The sequence below is a fragment of the Marmota flaviventris genome, chromosome 16 (assembly GCF_047511675.1).
Source record: "Marmota flaviventris isolate mMarFla1 chromosome 16, mMarFla1.hap1, whole genome shotgun sequence".
NCBI classification, from domain to species: Eukaryota; Metazoa; Chordata; class Mammalia; order Rodentia; family Sciuridae; genus Marmota; species Marmota flaviventris.
The window spans coordinates 77,611,981-77,630,038 of NC_092513.1; the positions used below are offsets into that span (position 1 = coordinate 77,611,981).

The 18,058-nt window shown below is 35.7% G+C and overlaps 1 protein-coding gene across 4 annotated transcripts in view; it reads right to left on the reverse strand.

Moving 5' to 3' along the window:
* The window catches only part of Auh (AU RNA binding methylglutaconyl-CoA hydratase), a 155,034-nt gene that overhangs the window by 46,396 nt on the left and 90,580 nt on the right, over positions 1–18,058 (reverse strand). The window lies entirely within an intron of this gene.

Sequence of the window (18,058 nt, forward strand, 5' to 3'; positions counted from 1 at the left end):
CTGACCAAGTGCGAATGTGGGTTCTATTTCTGGAAAGTCTATTCTGCACCACTGCTCTGTGTTGTTCTTAGAATCATGCCTTCTTGGTTTGTTCTTTTAGAGTAACTCTAGAAGTCGGGCATTGTAATAAAGTTGACTTTGTTCTTTGCCTTCCCATAAGATTGTCATTTACATAAAAAGGCTGTTCGTATTTTAACTAGGAATTCATTGAATCTATACAGATCAACTTGAAGAGACATGACATCTTTAAAATATCGCATTTGCCGACTCTTGCACATGTTATCTCTCTTATAGAACTGTTTCTCTCAGCCATGTTCTGTAGTTTTGAGTATACAGACCTTTCATGTCTGGTATATTTATTTACCATTCCATAACTTTTAATGCTTATTAAAAATCAGTGATTTTTAACACTTATCTTTTCAATGTTCATTGCTAGTACATATAAATAGGATTCATTTTGTATTTTGTCTTTGTATCCAGAGCTCCTACTTAATTCATTTAATTCTAATAATGTTTTTGGTAGGTTCCTTCAAATTGTCTCCAAATTTGATCAAGACATCTGTGAAAAGGAAGAAGAATCAAAATCTCTAATTTGTATGTCTCCTATATCTTTTTTCTTGCTTCTACTGCACTGGTTAGAATCTACAGCACAATGATGTATAGAAAATTAGTGGACATTTTTGTCTTGTTTCTATTTTTGGCAGAAAACTGTTCAGCTTTTCATCATTATATATATATGTTAGTCAGAGGGTTTTTTTGTAAAAGGTCTTTATCAGGCCCAAAAGGTTTCCTTCTGTTCACAACATGCATATTTTTTTTAATCATGAATCAATAATGAATTCCATCAAATGCCTCTTCTTGCAAGTGTTGAGATTATTACATCTCCCCCTCCCATTAATTTGGCAAACTATACACTGATTTATACAGGAGATAATGGCTAGGAATGTAGCTTGGTGGCAGAGTGCTTGCCTGATATGCACAAGGTCCTGGGTTGGACTCCATGCACTACCAAAAAATAAAATCTTTCATGAATAAGGTAAATCTTACTTCGTCTATTTTTATTGGCTTTGATGTGCTAAAATTTAAAGAATTTAAGAATCTATATTTATTAAGGATTCTGGTCTATAGATTTCTTTTTTTTTTTTTTTTTTCACTTTTTGGTCAGTTTTCATGTATAGTTTATTTCTGATATAGGTTTTCTATATTTATTGGCTATGGAAATGAAAATTATGACATCATAAGTATTTATTATTTTAAAAATCCCAAGAAGACAGTATCTTAGATTTTAAAGTGAAGTTCATATTTATTTCCTGATCAGAAAAATATAGTTCTTTTTAAGAAACATAAAACCCAGAGTAGCACGAAGAAGAAGAAAAAACTCACAAGCATAATAATCTAGAAATGACTAGTATTGATATTTTGGGTTTTTTTAAATTATAGTAGTTTTCTTCTTTCTATAATTTTTTTTCAGTTACAGAGGGACAGAATCTTTATTTAATTATTTTTTTTAATAATATCTTTGTTTGATTTCGTTAGGAAGGCAATTCTATCCTCATAAAATGAGTTAGAAAGCATTCTCTCCTCTAGTTTTTAGAAGAAATTAAAGATTTGATAATAGTTCTTCTTTAAATGGCTGAGAGAATTTAGCAGTGAAGCCATCTGGCTCCAGAGTTTTCTTTAGGGGAAAAAATTGTTAATTACGAATTCAATTTCTTAAAAAAGTACAGAGGTATTCAGATTCCTTTCTGTTCATGCCAGTTTGGATAAGTATGCATCTTATAAGCTGAATCTGCTGGCATAAAGTTGTTCCTAATATTCTGATTATCCTATAAATGTCTGTAGAACCTGTAGTGACGACCTATTTATCTTTCAATCTTGATATTCTTAATCCATATGTTTCTCTCTCTCCTTGATGAGATTCAGGGTTAACTTTTTTTTTTTAATTTTCAGAGAATGAGTTTTGGTTTCAATGATTTTTCCCTACTGTCTGTGTATAGTCTAGTGCACTTATTACCACTCATAAGGCAAAAGTAAATTAGGAAAGTAACTCTAGACTCTTTTTCTACCATAGCTTTTAAAGTTTAATTTTTCTTAAAAAATTAGCCAGGCACAGTGGCACACACTTTTAACCCCAGCAACTCAGGAGGTTGAGACAGAATTCCAAGTTTGAGGCCAGCCTCAGCAACTTAGTAAGACCCTGTTTCAAATTTCTTTTTAAAAGGTACAGAGAAGCGGGGAGTCTGAGAAGGCAACTCAATGGTAAAGTGCCCCTGAGTTCATTTCAATTCCCAGGTTTAAAAAAAAAGAATTACTTCAATTACCATATATATATATACACACATACACACACACACACACACACACACACACACACTACATTGTTTTCCTCAAGTTCAAGTTATTTTCTAATCTTTTTTGTGATTTCTTCTTTGATCCATGGGCTACTTAATAAAATATTTTCTTAATTTCCAAGTACCTATCTGGGGATTTTTCATATATTTTTCTGTTGCTGATTTCTAATTTAATTTTGTTGGATAATTTGGCCCTAATAATGCATGATCCTTGGGTTTCGAGTTAATTTACAGGGTGTTCTACAAATCCTCATTATTCAACTATTCAGAATTTCAAGGGTTTTTGTTGTTTTATAGTTTGCTCTTGTGTAAACTCTGGAAATTATTCTGCTTACAATTATCTGATCATTCTTTGCCCTGATCTTGAAGACTTATGTAAGCACGTCTTAGGTGTCTTCAGCAACAAACTCAAAAGTCACCTCCATGCAAATTTCTAAAACTATTTTCTGTGTAGCTACTACTTCTCCTGTACTGCACCCCACCTGTTTAATCTACTTTAGCCTTCCCAGAGATGCTTTCTCAAATTGCTTGGGTTCCTCTTTTTTGCACTGAATTTGGAAAATACCTCTATGTAGAAAGTTTCAGAGATTTTAGGACTTCTCTTGTGTGATTCTTTTCTCTCAGACTCACAGATCTATATTATCTGTAATCCAATGTCTGAAAATAAATGTTTTATATACTTGCCCCAATTTCCTAGTTTAAGGAGAAAGGGCAAATATGGTCTCTTATTATTGCAACATGGCTAGAAGAACAAGGGTATACTCCTGAATTGAACATGAAGTTGAAGTTTAAAACTGGGTTAAACTGAGAAGGTATTTTTCTCTTAAATAATCATACTATATAAAGGTACAGTATGAACCACAAATGTTTTAAGGAAAAGTGTTAAATTTAATAATGGAAAAAAAGAATTATTCATTTGAAATTTTGTTGTTGGTGTTCAAATTGATGACTAAATTTTAAATGACAAGAGTTAAGCAGAAATTTACATATAACTTTATTTCCTAAGGCTCTATCAAATTATTTAAAGTCAATGATTTAAATTAACTCTTTAGTAAAACTTCATTATAGGTCTGAATTAGTAAAATGCCAGGTTAGAATACATTTTAAGTGTTTCATTTTTTCAAATATGTGTACATAAAATGATCTAATAATACACAAGTATTTGTTTCCACAGTTTCTCCCTCCATTGTATCTCAGTGCCCAGAATAAGATTTCTGACAATTCTTGTGGTTCATTCTTCTGGTAGTTATCTCTATACCCCCTAGTACACTTAACATGTAGGTTTCTGGGTTTAATAACCATTTAGTATCTATTCATTCTCCTATATGTAAAAATTAAAAATTTAACTTGCCCACACTAATCTTCAACCACCCCTCCCAATTTTTTGTCTTTCTACCATGTGATTGTAAGTAAACAGAATATAATTAGATTCCCTGTTCCACGAAGTCGACCTTGTACATCAATTTTTCAGTGATACTAGAACCTCAATACACTTTTCTTCTGAGGAAGTTCCTGATCCGGGGTTGGTTGGTTAGCTATACTTCTTTAACAATGTCAAGACCTTACACCATTGGGACCATTTATGCCTTGGGGTAAACAGCAATTGTGACTTCTTTAAAGCCTAGTCCAAGTGGTAGAAAATCAACCACCAGCATTCTCATGATACATAAATACCACTTAATGCCAGGCCAAGAATGTGTTAAAAATTACATTTCATTCTTTATAATTAATGTTTTGATCTCCAGCAAATCAGAAAATTCTAGTTTGGGGACAATTCGACCTACTTTTCTTGCGGAACATTTAAAAGAATGACCTTCACCCACAAACTAAGGAACAAATGGAGGTTTTCTTGGGATTTCTAATTGCTTTCTTTCTATGAACAAAGGGTTCAGAGGAAACAAGTTATCTTCAAGTTGTTAATCCTTGATTTGCTTCAGGAGTACTCCTGGTTCAATCTGGAATGGCTGTTGTCTAGACCTGTTTTACCATTATTCTGACCGCCAAATTAGTATAGTCACTGTATTTTCTGAAGACCTAGTCTCTCTTCCTTGGTTATTTCTTTTCTTTTCTTTTTTAATTGGAGAACATGCTCAACTATCTATCTTCTTGGTAAGAGTACGTGGGAAGCTAATTTTTCTAGGCCTTGAACATCTGAAATGTCTTTATTCTGTTCCACCTGAATTGTAGTTTGATAGGTAAAAAGTGCATTTACTTTTGAGTTTAGATGTAGGCAGTACATCTAATGCTTGGCACTGCATCCAGTTTGACAGTTCATACACAGTCAACTTGTTTTCCTTCCTCTCTAAGAACTTTATGATTTTCTCTTAATTCTTGCAGCACTGAAATTTCCCAAGCGCATACCCATGACTCTGTCCGGTTTTCAGTGGGTTCTTTTAATATAAAGAGGTGCCTTTTCCACCACAGGGAATCACCTTGTCCCACTGTTGTGTTTTCTCTCCTCTTTTCTCTAACTTCTATATGTCAAATACTGAAACACAAATTCATTTCTCATAACTGTTCTTGCACTTTTTTAGTTTTTGCTCTACATTTTAGAAGGTTACTTTAACTTTATTTTCTCCTATTTCTACTTATATTTTCACTTCAACACTTTTTTTTTTCTCTAATAAGTCTAATGGCTGTTTCTGGTAATATTGCTGTTTTTGCATTTGTCGTATAAAACTTAACTTCTTATTTCATGCTGTCAATTCTCCTCACATTCCCAACGGCCCCTTGACTGTATTCACTAAGGAGGGCAGTGCAGGGGAGAGGGGACCTCTTCCCCACGTCCTGTCAGCCAGGGAAGGCCTCTTGTCTTAGGTGGGAATTCTTAACTCTGTTGGCCCAGGGCAGGTGACCTTTACTTGATATGTACAGAACAGAGCCTACCAATTGAGCAGTGAGGAAGGTTTAACTCTGCAGATCCCAAATCCACTTTAGCAGTGTTAATTTTCTAAATTTAGTTTCATGTCTCAATTTTTTCCTACATTTTCTGAGAACACATGCTAGCTGCCTATGCTCTGTGTGTGTGTGTACACATGCCAGGCACTGGGAAAGTGGGGAGAAGAGGGCTGATCTGTGCTACCATTTTATAAACAGTCCCTCAATTGTATCCTGTTTTTGTTTTTATTAACCTCATTCTAAGTTGTAACTTCTAACACAGCTGCTGACCTGAGCCCCTTTGCAGTTCCCTGAAAAGACTGACTTGCATTTCTTCAGAGGATCCCCTACGGGATACATAGGCTAGTGCTTTCCAACCTGTCTCATCTCTAAAATCAACCCTACATTCCCAGAAAGTTCTAATACCTTGCTTGTTTGACTCTTCCCAACCCCCTACTTTTTGCTAGTTATTAGTCTCATTCTCTTTCTCTCTCTCTCTCTCTCTCTCTCTCTCTCTCTCTCTCTCTCTCACACACACACACACACAAAAAAAAAAAAAAAAAAAAATCTATGCAGGAGGCAAATGACAATGTCCAGTGCTTAATCTGCCGCCTTTCCCATACCCTTAAATGATTTTGATGGAAAGACTATGATGAAAAGAAACAATCACACAAAAGTCCAGAGGAGTCCATAATGAAATGTCATGTACTGATGCCTAACCTTCAAAAATAATTTTAAGCAAATAAAGTTTGTGGCCTCTATATTAATAAACTCTGAGCAAAGACCTCTATGACTGGCTTATATGAATAAGAATTACAAAATATGGACACCCATTTATAAGATTTCGCAGAACAACTGCCCTGAAGGGGCCACCAGGGCTCAAAGAGTGCAATCCTTTTCTTTAACACATGAAAGAGCCCAAGAGTGTTCACCTAGGACTAGCACTACTCAAAACAGTACTCAAAGCCAGAGGCTCAGGCAATCCTACTCTGCCCAATAATTAATAGAGCAGCGACTGTTCCTACCTTATTGACATCTTAATCACAAGTAACAACAAAAGGTATGTATAGCTGAATAGAAACATGCTGTCTAGGCCCGACTGTAAACTTTACAAAAAAAAGTATAAAACACAATGACATTTTAGAGAAGCTATAATCATGCAGCAGAATGTATGCACACTCTGCATGTATTTCACTTTATGTGCACTTTGGTGGATTAACACAAAGCTAATCAGGTTCAAACTTAATCTCCAGCACCATGATCCAGGTTTCTTGGTTTTCAGTCCAGAGAGCAGAAAAGGGAGTCTTAACTTCACCAACTGCAGCATTGCCCAAATTTACCATTGACAAGACACACTAAAAAGGTACCCTAGCTACAAATGCAAAATTCCAAGGGATAACTAGCATACATATAGTGCTCTATGAATTATAAAGCAGTTTTAAAATGTAGCAAGTACAATAAATCTTAAACAACTTTATAATAAAGGCATTATCACTTTCATTTTGCAGACAAAGAAAAGCTTAGAGAACTTGCCATGATAAGTAACCTACAATACAATTAATAAATTATCTAAATGCATTCTCCTCAACTCCCATCCCATCACGTAAGATGAGTCCATCTTTCACACAGACCATTCACTAGCTCCTTCCTCAGGATGTCTCCTTCTTGTTGAATGGCTTTAACAGCCAAGTAGATTACCTTGAGGTTTTCAAATTTATATTTTCAGTTTTCTGAATATGCTGATCTGCTTGTCCCCTTGGAGAAACTAGCCATGAAGCACAAATTAACAGGGAGGGAGTGTCCTTCTCCCTCAGTTGTGTCTGCACAACTGGAGAGCTAAGAGCAATCCAGCCCAATGCCCCAACCTTGCTGGTACTGGTTTAAGGGAGCCTAGTTCTAGTATATGGGGACATTTGGTGCAGAAAGGGCAAGAAAGGACTTTGTTTCCCTTTCCTATTCTCTTTTCTCCACTCTGAGCACTGCCCTTATCCTGAGGCCCCTACCACTTTTTCTATATGAGCTCTTGGAAGAAATATAATAGTGTAAATTTGCTGATTCTGGCCCCTCCGTTCACAAATACCGTACTACTGCCTAGGCCCACTCCAGGCTCACATATCTGTCCCACTGACTTCCGAACTCAGCCGTGGGATGCCCTGGTCTTGAAACATTAACTCTACGGGGATGCCTTGAAGGAAGGCAAAATGAAGACCATACTAAAAGACTTGGCATCAACCTCCTCTCAAGAGCCAAAAAAACATCATCATTCGAAATTCAACTTGCTTTCTACCATTATAAGTGTCTTTGCACAGAGGTACTGTTTTCTTTTATACTTGAAAGCAAAATAAACTTTGGGTTAAATTAGGTTCTGGCACTATCCCATAGGCCTTCTCGTTCTATAAAACATTTCTATAACGGGAACATACTCTGGGAGGTTAGAATAAACTCATTCCAACATCACTCATTCATTCCTACGCTGGGAAGGCACAAAATCTAAAGTGTATGTAAACCCTGCAAATGTGAAAAGAACATACACACACTGAAGAAAACATGACACCACACAGATATACTTCTTAAAACCCCAGTTTTAATGCTAATACATCAGGTGCTATTATTTCAGTATCTTCTTTTTAAAGTAATTTGATACCTATTCAATTGTGATGCATTTAAATATATTCAAGGATATGGTGTATACTAGAACATCTAGGCATATATTTAACAGACAAGAATAAAAAACAAGCTGCTGTTATGACTAATCTATCATGGCGTAACCTATTGAGGTGCTATTATTCAGATAATTAACATTTTCTAAATATCTGAGAAACCATTTTTCATGCACCTTCTCATAAAAGATGGATTAATTTACAGAAATGCTGTCTAGCAGCCCAAGGTGAAAAGATGTGATAAAGACAGTGATCCAAAAGAAACACAATACAGTGACACACCTAAATACAAATGCTCGCATTTTCCTTTTAATTACTTCATACTCAAGACTGAAAAAAAATGTTTATTTTCTTTTTAATACATAATTCACTCAACAAAATTTTAATTTCAATAAAAAACAAATACCTTCAATGATAAAAGTATATTTTATTCTGTATAAGTGAATTTTAAAACCATTATAATGCTTGAACTTTAGTCATCTTATATACTTCTTACCCCATCACATCAAAAACAAAAGAGAAAAAGAAGTACTTATTTTGTTTACTTTCACAATACATTACATAAAAATCCAGTGTAGGAAATGTTTTAGTTGGTCTACCCCTTCATATAAGACACTGCATCCAGTGACCAACCATGGCTTTCAACACTAGGGTCCTGGGAATCAGTGTTACCCAAACCTGCACAAACCACATGTTCAACACCCACTACAAAGAGAACAAAGTGCCACCTGGCTGGTCCACAGGCCTAGTGGAAGAACCACCACCCACAGTGGAGTATCAACTGGCATCAAACTGTATCATGTGAGCCAGCAGGGGACAGTGTTACTAAATTTCATTTTAGATTTTAAGGCTATACTTCTAGAGCCAATTAAAGTTCTTGTGAAGTTCATAAGCAACTCAGATCAACTCTGGTTAGCATGAGGAAAAAGAGATTTTCAGAAGATTCTCAGGCAGAATCAAAGGGAAGCTCTAAAAGGTAACAGCTAACACAAGTAGCCTGTCAGTGCCCAAGGGAAGGGACAGAGTGTCCCCACAGAGACATCCCCCCACAGCTCCTGCCACCTCCACCTCCTACTAGAGGAAAGCTCTTTAGAAAGGATCAGATAGAGACAAGCAGGTCTCATCCAAGGGCAGAAGAGGCAGAAGGGGCTCTGGCCCACACCCCAGTAAGAATAATCCGTGGCTTCTCCTTGTAGAAACTGGGGTGTTTTCAGGAAGGGAGACAAAAGCTGGGCTGCCAAACCCCAAAAAATGTCTACTGCAGATCCTCAACAGTCCAGCAATACTGAAATATTTCTCAGTGTAAGTATTAGATAACTTTAAACCACATTCATACTTTCTTGGCTCCTGTCAGACTCAAATACATAATCCTTGTAGGGCAATAAAAGAATAAACAACTTCTGCTTGGCCTTCAGTAGAACTTTCATTCAATTTGTACTGCAATCAACATGAAAAAGAATCAATATTTGACAGGCTGGTACAGCCTGCCTGGTGCCACATGCAGTACCTATCAGATCAAACACTGTAGTTATTCAACCACCAAAATACACTTGTGCACAATCCAAGTAAACTCACAAACTGGTATTCATCACTTTGATGGAGGCTTTAAAAAAAAAAAAAAAAAAAAACACTAATATATAAATTGGAATCCCTGTATCTAGAATGAGTTAAATATTGTCCAAGAAAGGAAGCTATATAAATCTTAATTACAAACATAGATCAAAAGTGCTTCTTTAGTTCGGGCACAGCGGTACATGCCTGTAATCACAGTGGCTTGGAAGGCTAAGGCAAGAGAATCAGTGTCAGCCTCAGCAACTTAGCAAGACCCTGCCTTAAAATAAAAAATTAAAAGGGGCTTGGGATATGGCTCAGTGGTTAAGCATCCCTGGGTTCAATACTTGGTATCAAAGGTGAGTATGGGGGGAGGGGGGGTCTTTAAAATAGTATTGTAATCTCCCCTCCTACAAATGTTCAGTATTGTGCAATTTAGAAATATCACTGTTAAAGGCATATTCAGAATATAGCTGAAAGGAGTTTATATGTGTGTGTGTGTGTATACACACACACAAATATGTACATATATATTTACATACATATATATATATATATGTATATATATGTATGTATATATATATATATATATATATATATATATATATATATATGTTGTAGATGGACATAATATCTTTATTCATTTATTTTTATGTGGTGCTGAGAATTGAACCCAGTGCCTCACACGTGTAAGGGAGGCGCTCTACCACTGAGCCGCAGCCACAGTGTCCGCTGGAAATGAAGCAAAAAAATAAATCTGAACTTACAGCAGCAATCATCCAAACTCAATCACAAAATACTTTACAACAAATTAAACAGAAAGAGCAAGCTTCCAAATGGTAACTGTGGTATGTGCATTTGCTTGCAGAGACAATTAATGCATGCAGCTGGTGTCAACCTTCAGTAAATTTCAATCAAAGCTTGACAGCTACCAGTTATATTTCACACAGAGTAATTATAGCAAATGGCTTTCAGGCTTAATGTCTGCCATTTCTTTTTTTTTCTTTTTCTTTCTTGGAATGTAATCAACATGATATTAAGATTGCTTCTGTTTAGCTTTCCTTTAATATTCACACTGACAAAAATAAATATTCAGTCATAAGGCATTTAGTGAGAAGCATAGGTGAGGAAAGACCCAACTGATGCTCAGTAGGACTTTCTCTATGGCAATTACAACAAATATATGAATAGCTTTTCCATATAATAAAATATTAGTCCTTTGATAGTGAAATACAAAAATCTCCAATACGCTTCTAATTTTCTACAAAACCTAGACTTTCCAGCATATATCACAGCAGCATTAGTGTGCATATCAAATTCTTGTTGTGTTAAATAAGGAAATACAACAGCAGCTCCCCTGGAGATTAAATTATTCTAAAATCTAGTACTCTTACACATTCTTTGTATGTGGTATCACAACTAAAATAGATATTAAGATAACTAAATATGGTCCAGATTTAAATTTTTATAGTATGTACAATGTTAATTCTTATATTCTAATGTATCTTTAAACCTCATCCTACAGCAAATGCATGTTTAATTTTACTATACCTGTGCTTGCTGAAGTACACCTAGACTGGCCCCATGTTTCTCTGGCTATAGCTGTTGTTTTAAAATGCTCCTTCTACAGGTCCAGTCAGGGTCCTGCATCAATGACCTATGGAGTCAGTGAGGGGGAGACAGAGCCATGAGGACACTGGGTCAGCCTTGTTCCTTCCTTGGCCTCCAGACCCACTCAGAAGAAACAGGTGCAGGGCCCAGCACTCTACCATCTCTGTCTTGAGACTATTAGATCCTTCTAGACCACCCCCCAATCTGAGGGCCTTTTGGTCCACACTCTTTCTCCCCTCCTTTTTTATCACTACAATTAGCACCATCTAGCATATTACCTAGATTATTTATCTGTATGCCTCCTCAAATACAAGCTCCAAGAAGGCTTTTCAAAAGTTTCTGTCGCCTTTGTTCACTGCCAAGTTTCCAGCCACTACAACAAGGGTCTGGGACAAAAATAACATACCCAAGAGAGATGTATCTCCCAGACCTACAAACCCAAAAGAATTCTTCACAGAAAAAACATCTACTAAGCACAGAACACATTCCAAAGGAAAGCAAAATTCGAGTGCGTAACACTTGCGCTTGAGCATCAATGTACTCACTGATGTCGAATTAGGACAACAGTCCAGGGCTCTATCAGCCACTCTTCTGAGCTGCTAGTAATGGGAACGAACTTTGGCTGATTTACACAGAAAAGGAATTCACTAAAAGGGTTTTGGGTGGCAGCAAGAATTACCATAAATGCTGAAGAAATACATTATAAAAAACAGGCAGGAATATCGGCCAAATTATATTGTTATATTGTGTGCATGTATGAATGGGTAACAACAAATCCCACCATAATGTTCAATTGGCACCAATTAAAAGCAAAAAAATGAAACCAGGCAGGAACGAAGAGATACCACAAACAAGGATCCTAGCTCCAAGCCACACCAGAGAGGCCAACCTCTGGTAAGAAGCTTGCTGCAGACCAGCACTGCGGCAGAGCGGCTCCCCTGGACTGGGCAAAGGCTGCCTGCCAGAACAGTGAGCAGCCACACCAACTGTACAACAGGACTCAGAGACTTGAAAAGAGCACTCCCGATGATGGCAAGGCCAAAAATCAAAAAGGAAAATGAAATTAGGGTTCATCAATCATACCCTTCACCAAGGAGAAAGCCCTTCCTAGCATTGCCTGTAAAGCAGCTCTCTCCTAAAGTCAGCAGGACCCAAGGATTCTACTTGACTGACTAGTACCAAGGTGTTGGTTAAGTAAGTGGATATTAATAAGCACTGTTTTAGGAATTGTTGAAAAACTGATACGCTACATTTCACATATATTCATAGCAATCTAGAATTTCTGAAATATCAATTGGGCGTGGTAGTGTGCGCCTGTAATCCCAGAAACCCCAGAGGCTGAGACAGGAGGGTCACAACCTTGAGGCCGGGCTCAGCAACTTAGCAAGACCCTGTCACAAAATAAAAAATTAAAAAAAGAGCTGGGGACACAGCTCACTGATAAGGTGCCCCTGAGTTAAATCCCCAGTACCCAAAACAATAACAATAACAACAACAACAGATTATACTTAAACTAAGGTTACACAGAATAAAGGTATCAAACTGAAATATTTTTAAACCTCCTCTATCTTTATGTGTTCTTGAGTCATGTGTACATTCAGAGTCAAATCAGCCAAATAATAATTACACAGAGACCCAAATAACAGGCACTGGGAGGGTGGGTGGCTCTAGTTCCAGAGCAATCACTCACTCATGAAAATTCAGTGCTTTGCATTTTAAAAGGGTCTGAATTCTTATGAGTAATGCTTTTTGCCCCTTTAATTTTATGCAGCCACAAAAAACTCCTGAATATTCATCTGTTTTCTTTCCTCTGTCTCAGAGCTTGTAAAAGGGCTGGCCAGGTGTGCTTGAGCTTAAGAAGGACAATCTGCTTCTTTCTTCAGCAAAGATCAATTGAGGACCACAAATGAAGGACTCTCTCAGGGTGTGTGTTACAACAGGAAAACAGTTGCTACCAAATCCTAGGTCAATAAAGGGCACAGAAACCAGGCCTACTTAAAAACAATCAAACTACAACAAAAGCAACAAAATGTGCCTGTGTAAAACATACTTATTATAAGTAAAAACAAATCCAAACATGTAAACATAATTTTTGGATATGCCTCCGAAAAATCCTAGAAACTACAAAATTAAAAAGTAAAATCATCTCATTTCATTCAACAAACATTTACTAATCACCTATCACTTAACAAGCACTGAGCTAGATATCGCTGACACCAGAGTAAGTCCCTTCTCTCACACCAAGTGCCGTGACAACACATCCTTGACATCACCAGACCAGCAAAGAGATGTAATTGCAAACTGCAGAAGGACAGGATGTCATGAGGTTCTTATTTAAAAAACCAAATGACTTGTTCTTAATACACTTACATAAAAATTCTAAACCTTTCCAGATTTTATAATATTTATTTTCCACTGAATCCCAAAAAGTTGTTGTAAAGTTTATGAATGAAATAACCAGCAAAATATTTATAACTGAAAAAACCAAGTGTATGAAAATTAAGAGAACAAAATAAACATTAGATTGGCACTCAACATAAATTTCTGGATAATTCAGGACCTGATTAACATTAGATAAATCGTTACAGAGGTTAACAATAATAAGATGAAAATGAACTTTAGACAAACAAGGAAGAAAAGTATCTATTAAACAAGAAAAGGAAACACAGAAAAGGCCCAAATCTGTAATTTCTCTTACCAAGCTTTACCCTTTACTGTTAGTTTAGAAAAGTTCCTATTAATTATGTTCAGGTAAGGCTGACTGGCCCATCCTTTGAGAATTATATCTCCTGAGTAGTTAAAAATTAGGCCAAATTTCTAAAAATTTATCCTCAGGGGAATTAACAAAACTAGGTATCCTAACCACACAGAAGACAGTAACAATTTATTAGACAAGGAAGGAACAGGGATGGCCAAAGGAGTAGGGGGTTGGAGGACATCCATAAAGGACTAACATGCTCACAGCAATAATAACAAGGACTACTACTGCCCCCAGAGATGGTGGTAATTATCTACCAGAATCCTTTCAAAACTTTGTGCGTGCATTCATTCCCATCATCCTCACAGTACACTATATATTACACAAGGCTACTCACACTTACAGATTTAAGGAACAAAACTCAAAAGAGTCAAGTCACTTTCCTAAGGCTACAGAGCAAGAAATGAGACCCAGAGAGCCCAGCTCCTGGTCCTCGAAACACCAACGAGGCTAGTCGTTCTGAGTGATTCATATTTTCTTCATCTCTCTTTGAAACACTGAACTGATACATAACTAAATTAAAACAGTTTGTTTTAGATATTAAATATTATAGGACCTATAAATAATTAATTTTAGAGAAGCATTATGGTTATTTGTGTTTTTCAGGTACTTGTTTCTGGCTGGTGAGCAGAATAGAGAATTTCCCTGAGCATAAAGTTGCCCATAGGAAAATGTAATCCAACAAAACACTCAGGTGATTAGATGAGTATCTGCAGTCACTTGAGGCAACAAATACTATCACAGTGTCAAGTAGAAAGTTGTTCCTTGGTTTTCATAAAATTTCAACCACTTCAATAGGCCAAACCTCTAAACTGAACAGGAACTCCATAACTCATTACCTAACTCGGTAACAATGGCCACTTCCACTCGCTTTTTCCAACTCTGAAACAACAGTGACTAAGTAATTATTAACAGGTTGAAGAATAAATTAATTCAAGGTACTGGAAATTATGTTCATGAAATGAAAAATGGCCTTGCTGACACTGCATCACTATTTCTAGACAGCACCCTTGAACATCAAATAAATCTCACATTATGGAAATGTGCCAAAAACCAGTGACCTAGTTTATTAGGGTGGGAAAAGAATAGTAATCTGTCCTTTGAGGCTAATACTGAAATAGCTTCCTAAAGCACTGTCATGCATTAAGAGTTTTAAATAATTTTTCCATGCAAGGACAAAAATAATATCCTGAGCCAATATCAAATTATGAATTTCCTTTTCACACCCCATAAGTTAGCGCTAGCTCTCATAAGGTTATTTATGTTTTCAATATTTGAAAAAAAAATTCAAGAATCAGTAGATTTACATAGAAAAATATTTCAACATTTTATTGCTTCACTTTCAAAAAATAGTTACTACTGAATGAAAGTGAATATTGCATATGTAAACTGTTATCGATGTGAGTTCTCATTACTGGGGCCTATCCTTATCTACACAGTAATGTGACTGTAATAAATTTGTTTTTGATTCGTTTTCCAAATGATAAAAAACCAGAAACATGTAACTGCAATTCAATATCATTTTTTAGAAGCTCAATAAAGATTACTGGCTGACTCTAACAGTACCACATCTAAAGAAAAATGCAAATTATGAAACACAAAATGAGAATAAACTGGATAAAACCATAATAAATATATCATCTATCAGGCACCAATAACTATGTGATCAAAAAGAATATTTCTTTATAAAGTCCCCAAAAATATATTTATAAAAACTAGCCAATGCAATTATACAAAAATGAAACTGCAATCACTTCCTAAAAATAGTGCTCTAGAAAGCACAAACTAACATGTTCTAGTAACATAGAAATATTAAGAGGAAATACCAAAAGCATCTAAGGGTTACAAATTAAATAAGAATAAAAATGTGAATTGAAAAATAAAAAGTATCAATTAAAAATGAAAGGAAAATAGCTGAAGCTGGCTTAAAATACAGGCAAATGCCTTCATCAAAAAAATGAATATAAACTAATTAAATATTTAAATTGCTAAGTTACTAAAAGGGGAATGAAAACACCAAGAAAAAGAAAAGACAGAATATATGAGTAAAAAATCATAAACTTGAAGAGCGAGAAAGAGTGCAATTTTTAAAAAAGGCAATATAAGAGCTATTTCTAGGAATTAGGGAAGACAGTCAAACATGAGAGGAAATCTCTAGAAATGTAAGAAAACAACTACAAGTGAATGTTAATACTTCTGGGAAGTCTGTGCAAACCATATTTCCCAAGAAATACCAGTTATTAAAGGGAATTTTTAAATGTTAAAATATACCAACACACACAGATAAATTTAATATAGAAACTTCAAGAAATGGTGATTCCAGTATTACTTTCTAGTATGCCAGAGAGGAGATAATAAGTCTTCTAAGTACTTTTTTAGATATTAATATTTAAAAGTTATGTTGCTAAGATAACATACGAAACAAAACTTTAATCTCATCTATAAAAATTAATCCATGAAATGCCATTCCAATATAGGTACAATATAGAATGCAGAATTAGAATTTAGTATGAAAGAATAACATATCATGACTAATTAATAGTTCATTCCAGGAAAGTCAAAATCTTTCAAAAGAAAATCTAAGGAATTCAGGTATCAAAATTTTAACATTATCAATATGTCATATTTCATTAACAATTAAGGCATTAAGGAAGCATATATCAAACTGAAAACCAGAAGATTTCATGTTGAAGCACTAAAAGTTTTCCATTAGTTACAAGTGAAACAGGAAGGAGAAATTTCTAAAATGTATCATTATTATCAAAAACATCAAATTGCAGAAGGGAATTATAATATAATTGTATTTCCAGAGAAAATTCATGTTTATATGTCTTAATATACCAGTGGACAAATTTTAAAAATTTTTTAAATGACAAGTTTCAAAACATTAATAATTACTACTTATTGGGTTTAATATTTCCTTACAATATGAATCAAAATAAAGTTACATAAGGCAACACAGTCAACTGGTTTTAAGAAATCCCTCAATTACTGATTGATTACATTTTAAAATTTTCCCAAATAATCTTCCATTTCTGATATATACTTCTATTATTTATATATTTTCCTTTTAAAAGAAAATAGCAACCTTACTTGTGCATTCAAATTCTCTAGGAGTGATTTTTAGAGTAACACCATTACTTCCTTACTAAAGTTATCATAGCTGGCAAAAGAACTTTGGCTCTAGGAGTGGGTTGCTCAATATTACCCCACTGGAGGGGACATGGTAGATGGAGTAGGTGCATTCCAAATGGAAAGGTGTCAGGAAAGAGAGGAAAAGGCATAAGTCAAGGAAGGAAGCGCAGGAAAAGAAAAGAAGCAACTACTGGTACAGAGTGGCCACAGAAGGTTTCCATGTTTAGTAACCACAAGGTCCAAGCACAATTTGCAAAGTTCCAACTTCACATGAAAATATAAACAAAAGGGAAGGTAGGATACTTGAATATAAAAATACATTCTAATTTCACAGCATAATCATATAGGTAGCAAAAAGCCCATTTTATAAAATCCAATTTACAGACATGAAACCGGAACACTGATCCATTTCCATCTCTCTATATCTCTCTGTGATTTTGACAGATGGTACTCACTTCTGAGTGACAACTGTAAAAGCCGAAAAGTCTGTTTCAATGGAAAGGTGGTGCTTTACTCTTATCAAATGCCTGTTAAGATTATCACTCTTAAATTTAATTTCACCTTTGTGACACTGAAAGTAGTACCTGGTCTTCATAATAACAATGTTACCAATTAATAGTGGTAAGTCTAAGTGGTCAGTTGGGAAAGAAAATGCAACTAAAGTAAGTGTATTTATTCAGTTAAGAAACCACAGCACTTCCTCTTCTAGCAGAGATGGGGTGGCAAAGGCTGGATTCACCTTCCTGCCTGAAAAACCAGACAACAGTTTTCAGGACTCTGAGGCAACAAAGGGCAGCTGAAAGACCCCTGAAAGGCAGAAAACAAGGTGGGCCCTGTGAGTGTCTGCCCCTCGAGATGTGGAGAAGAAAACACTAAGCTAAGCCAGTGGACCTTTTCACTTCAAAAGAAGCTGAGAGTCAAAAGAGATTCACGTGACAGAGGAGTGTGCAGGGCAGGGATAAATAAAACTCTAGGAATCCTGAGGATCCAGCAGAGCATTGAACCATTAAGTGTGTCAGCAAGCTGCTGAGGCCAGGGAAGGAAGCAACACAAGAAGCAGAGATTCAGGAAGCTCAATGAACACCAGGCAAAAGGAACATGCCAGCACCACACCA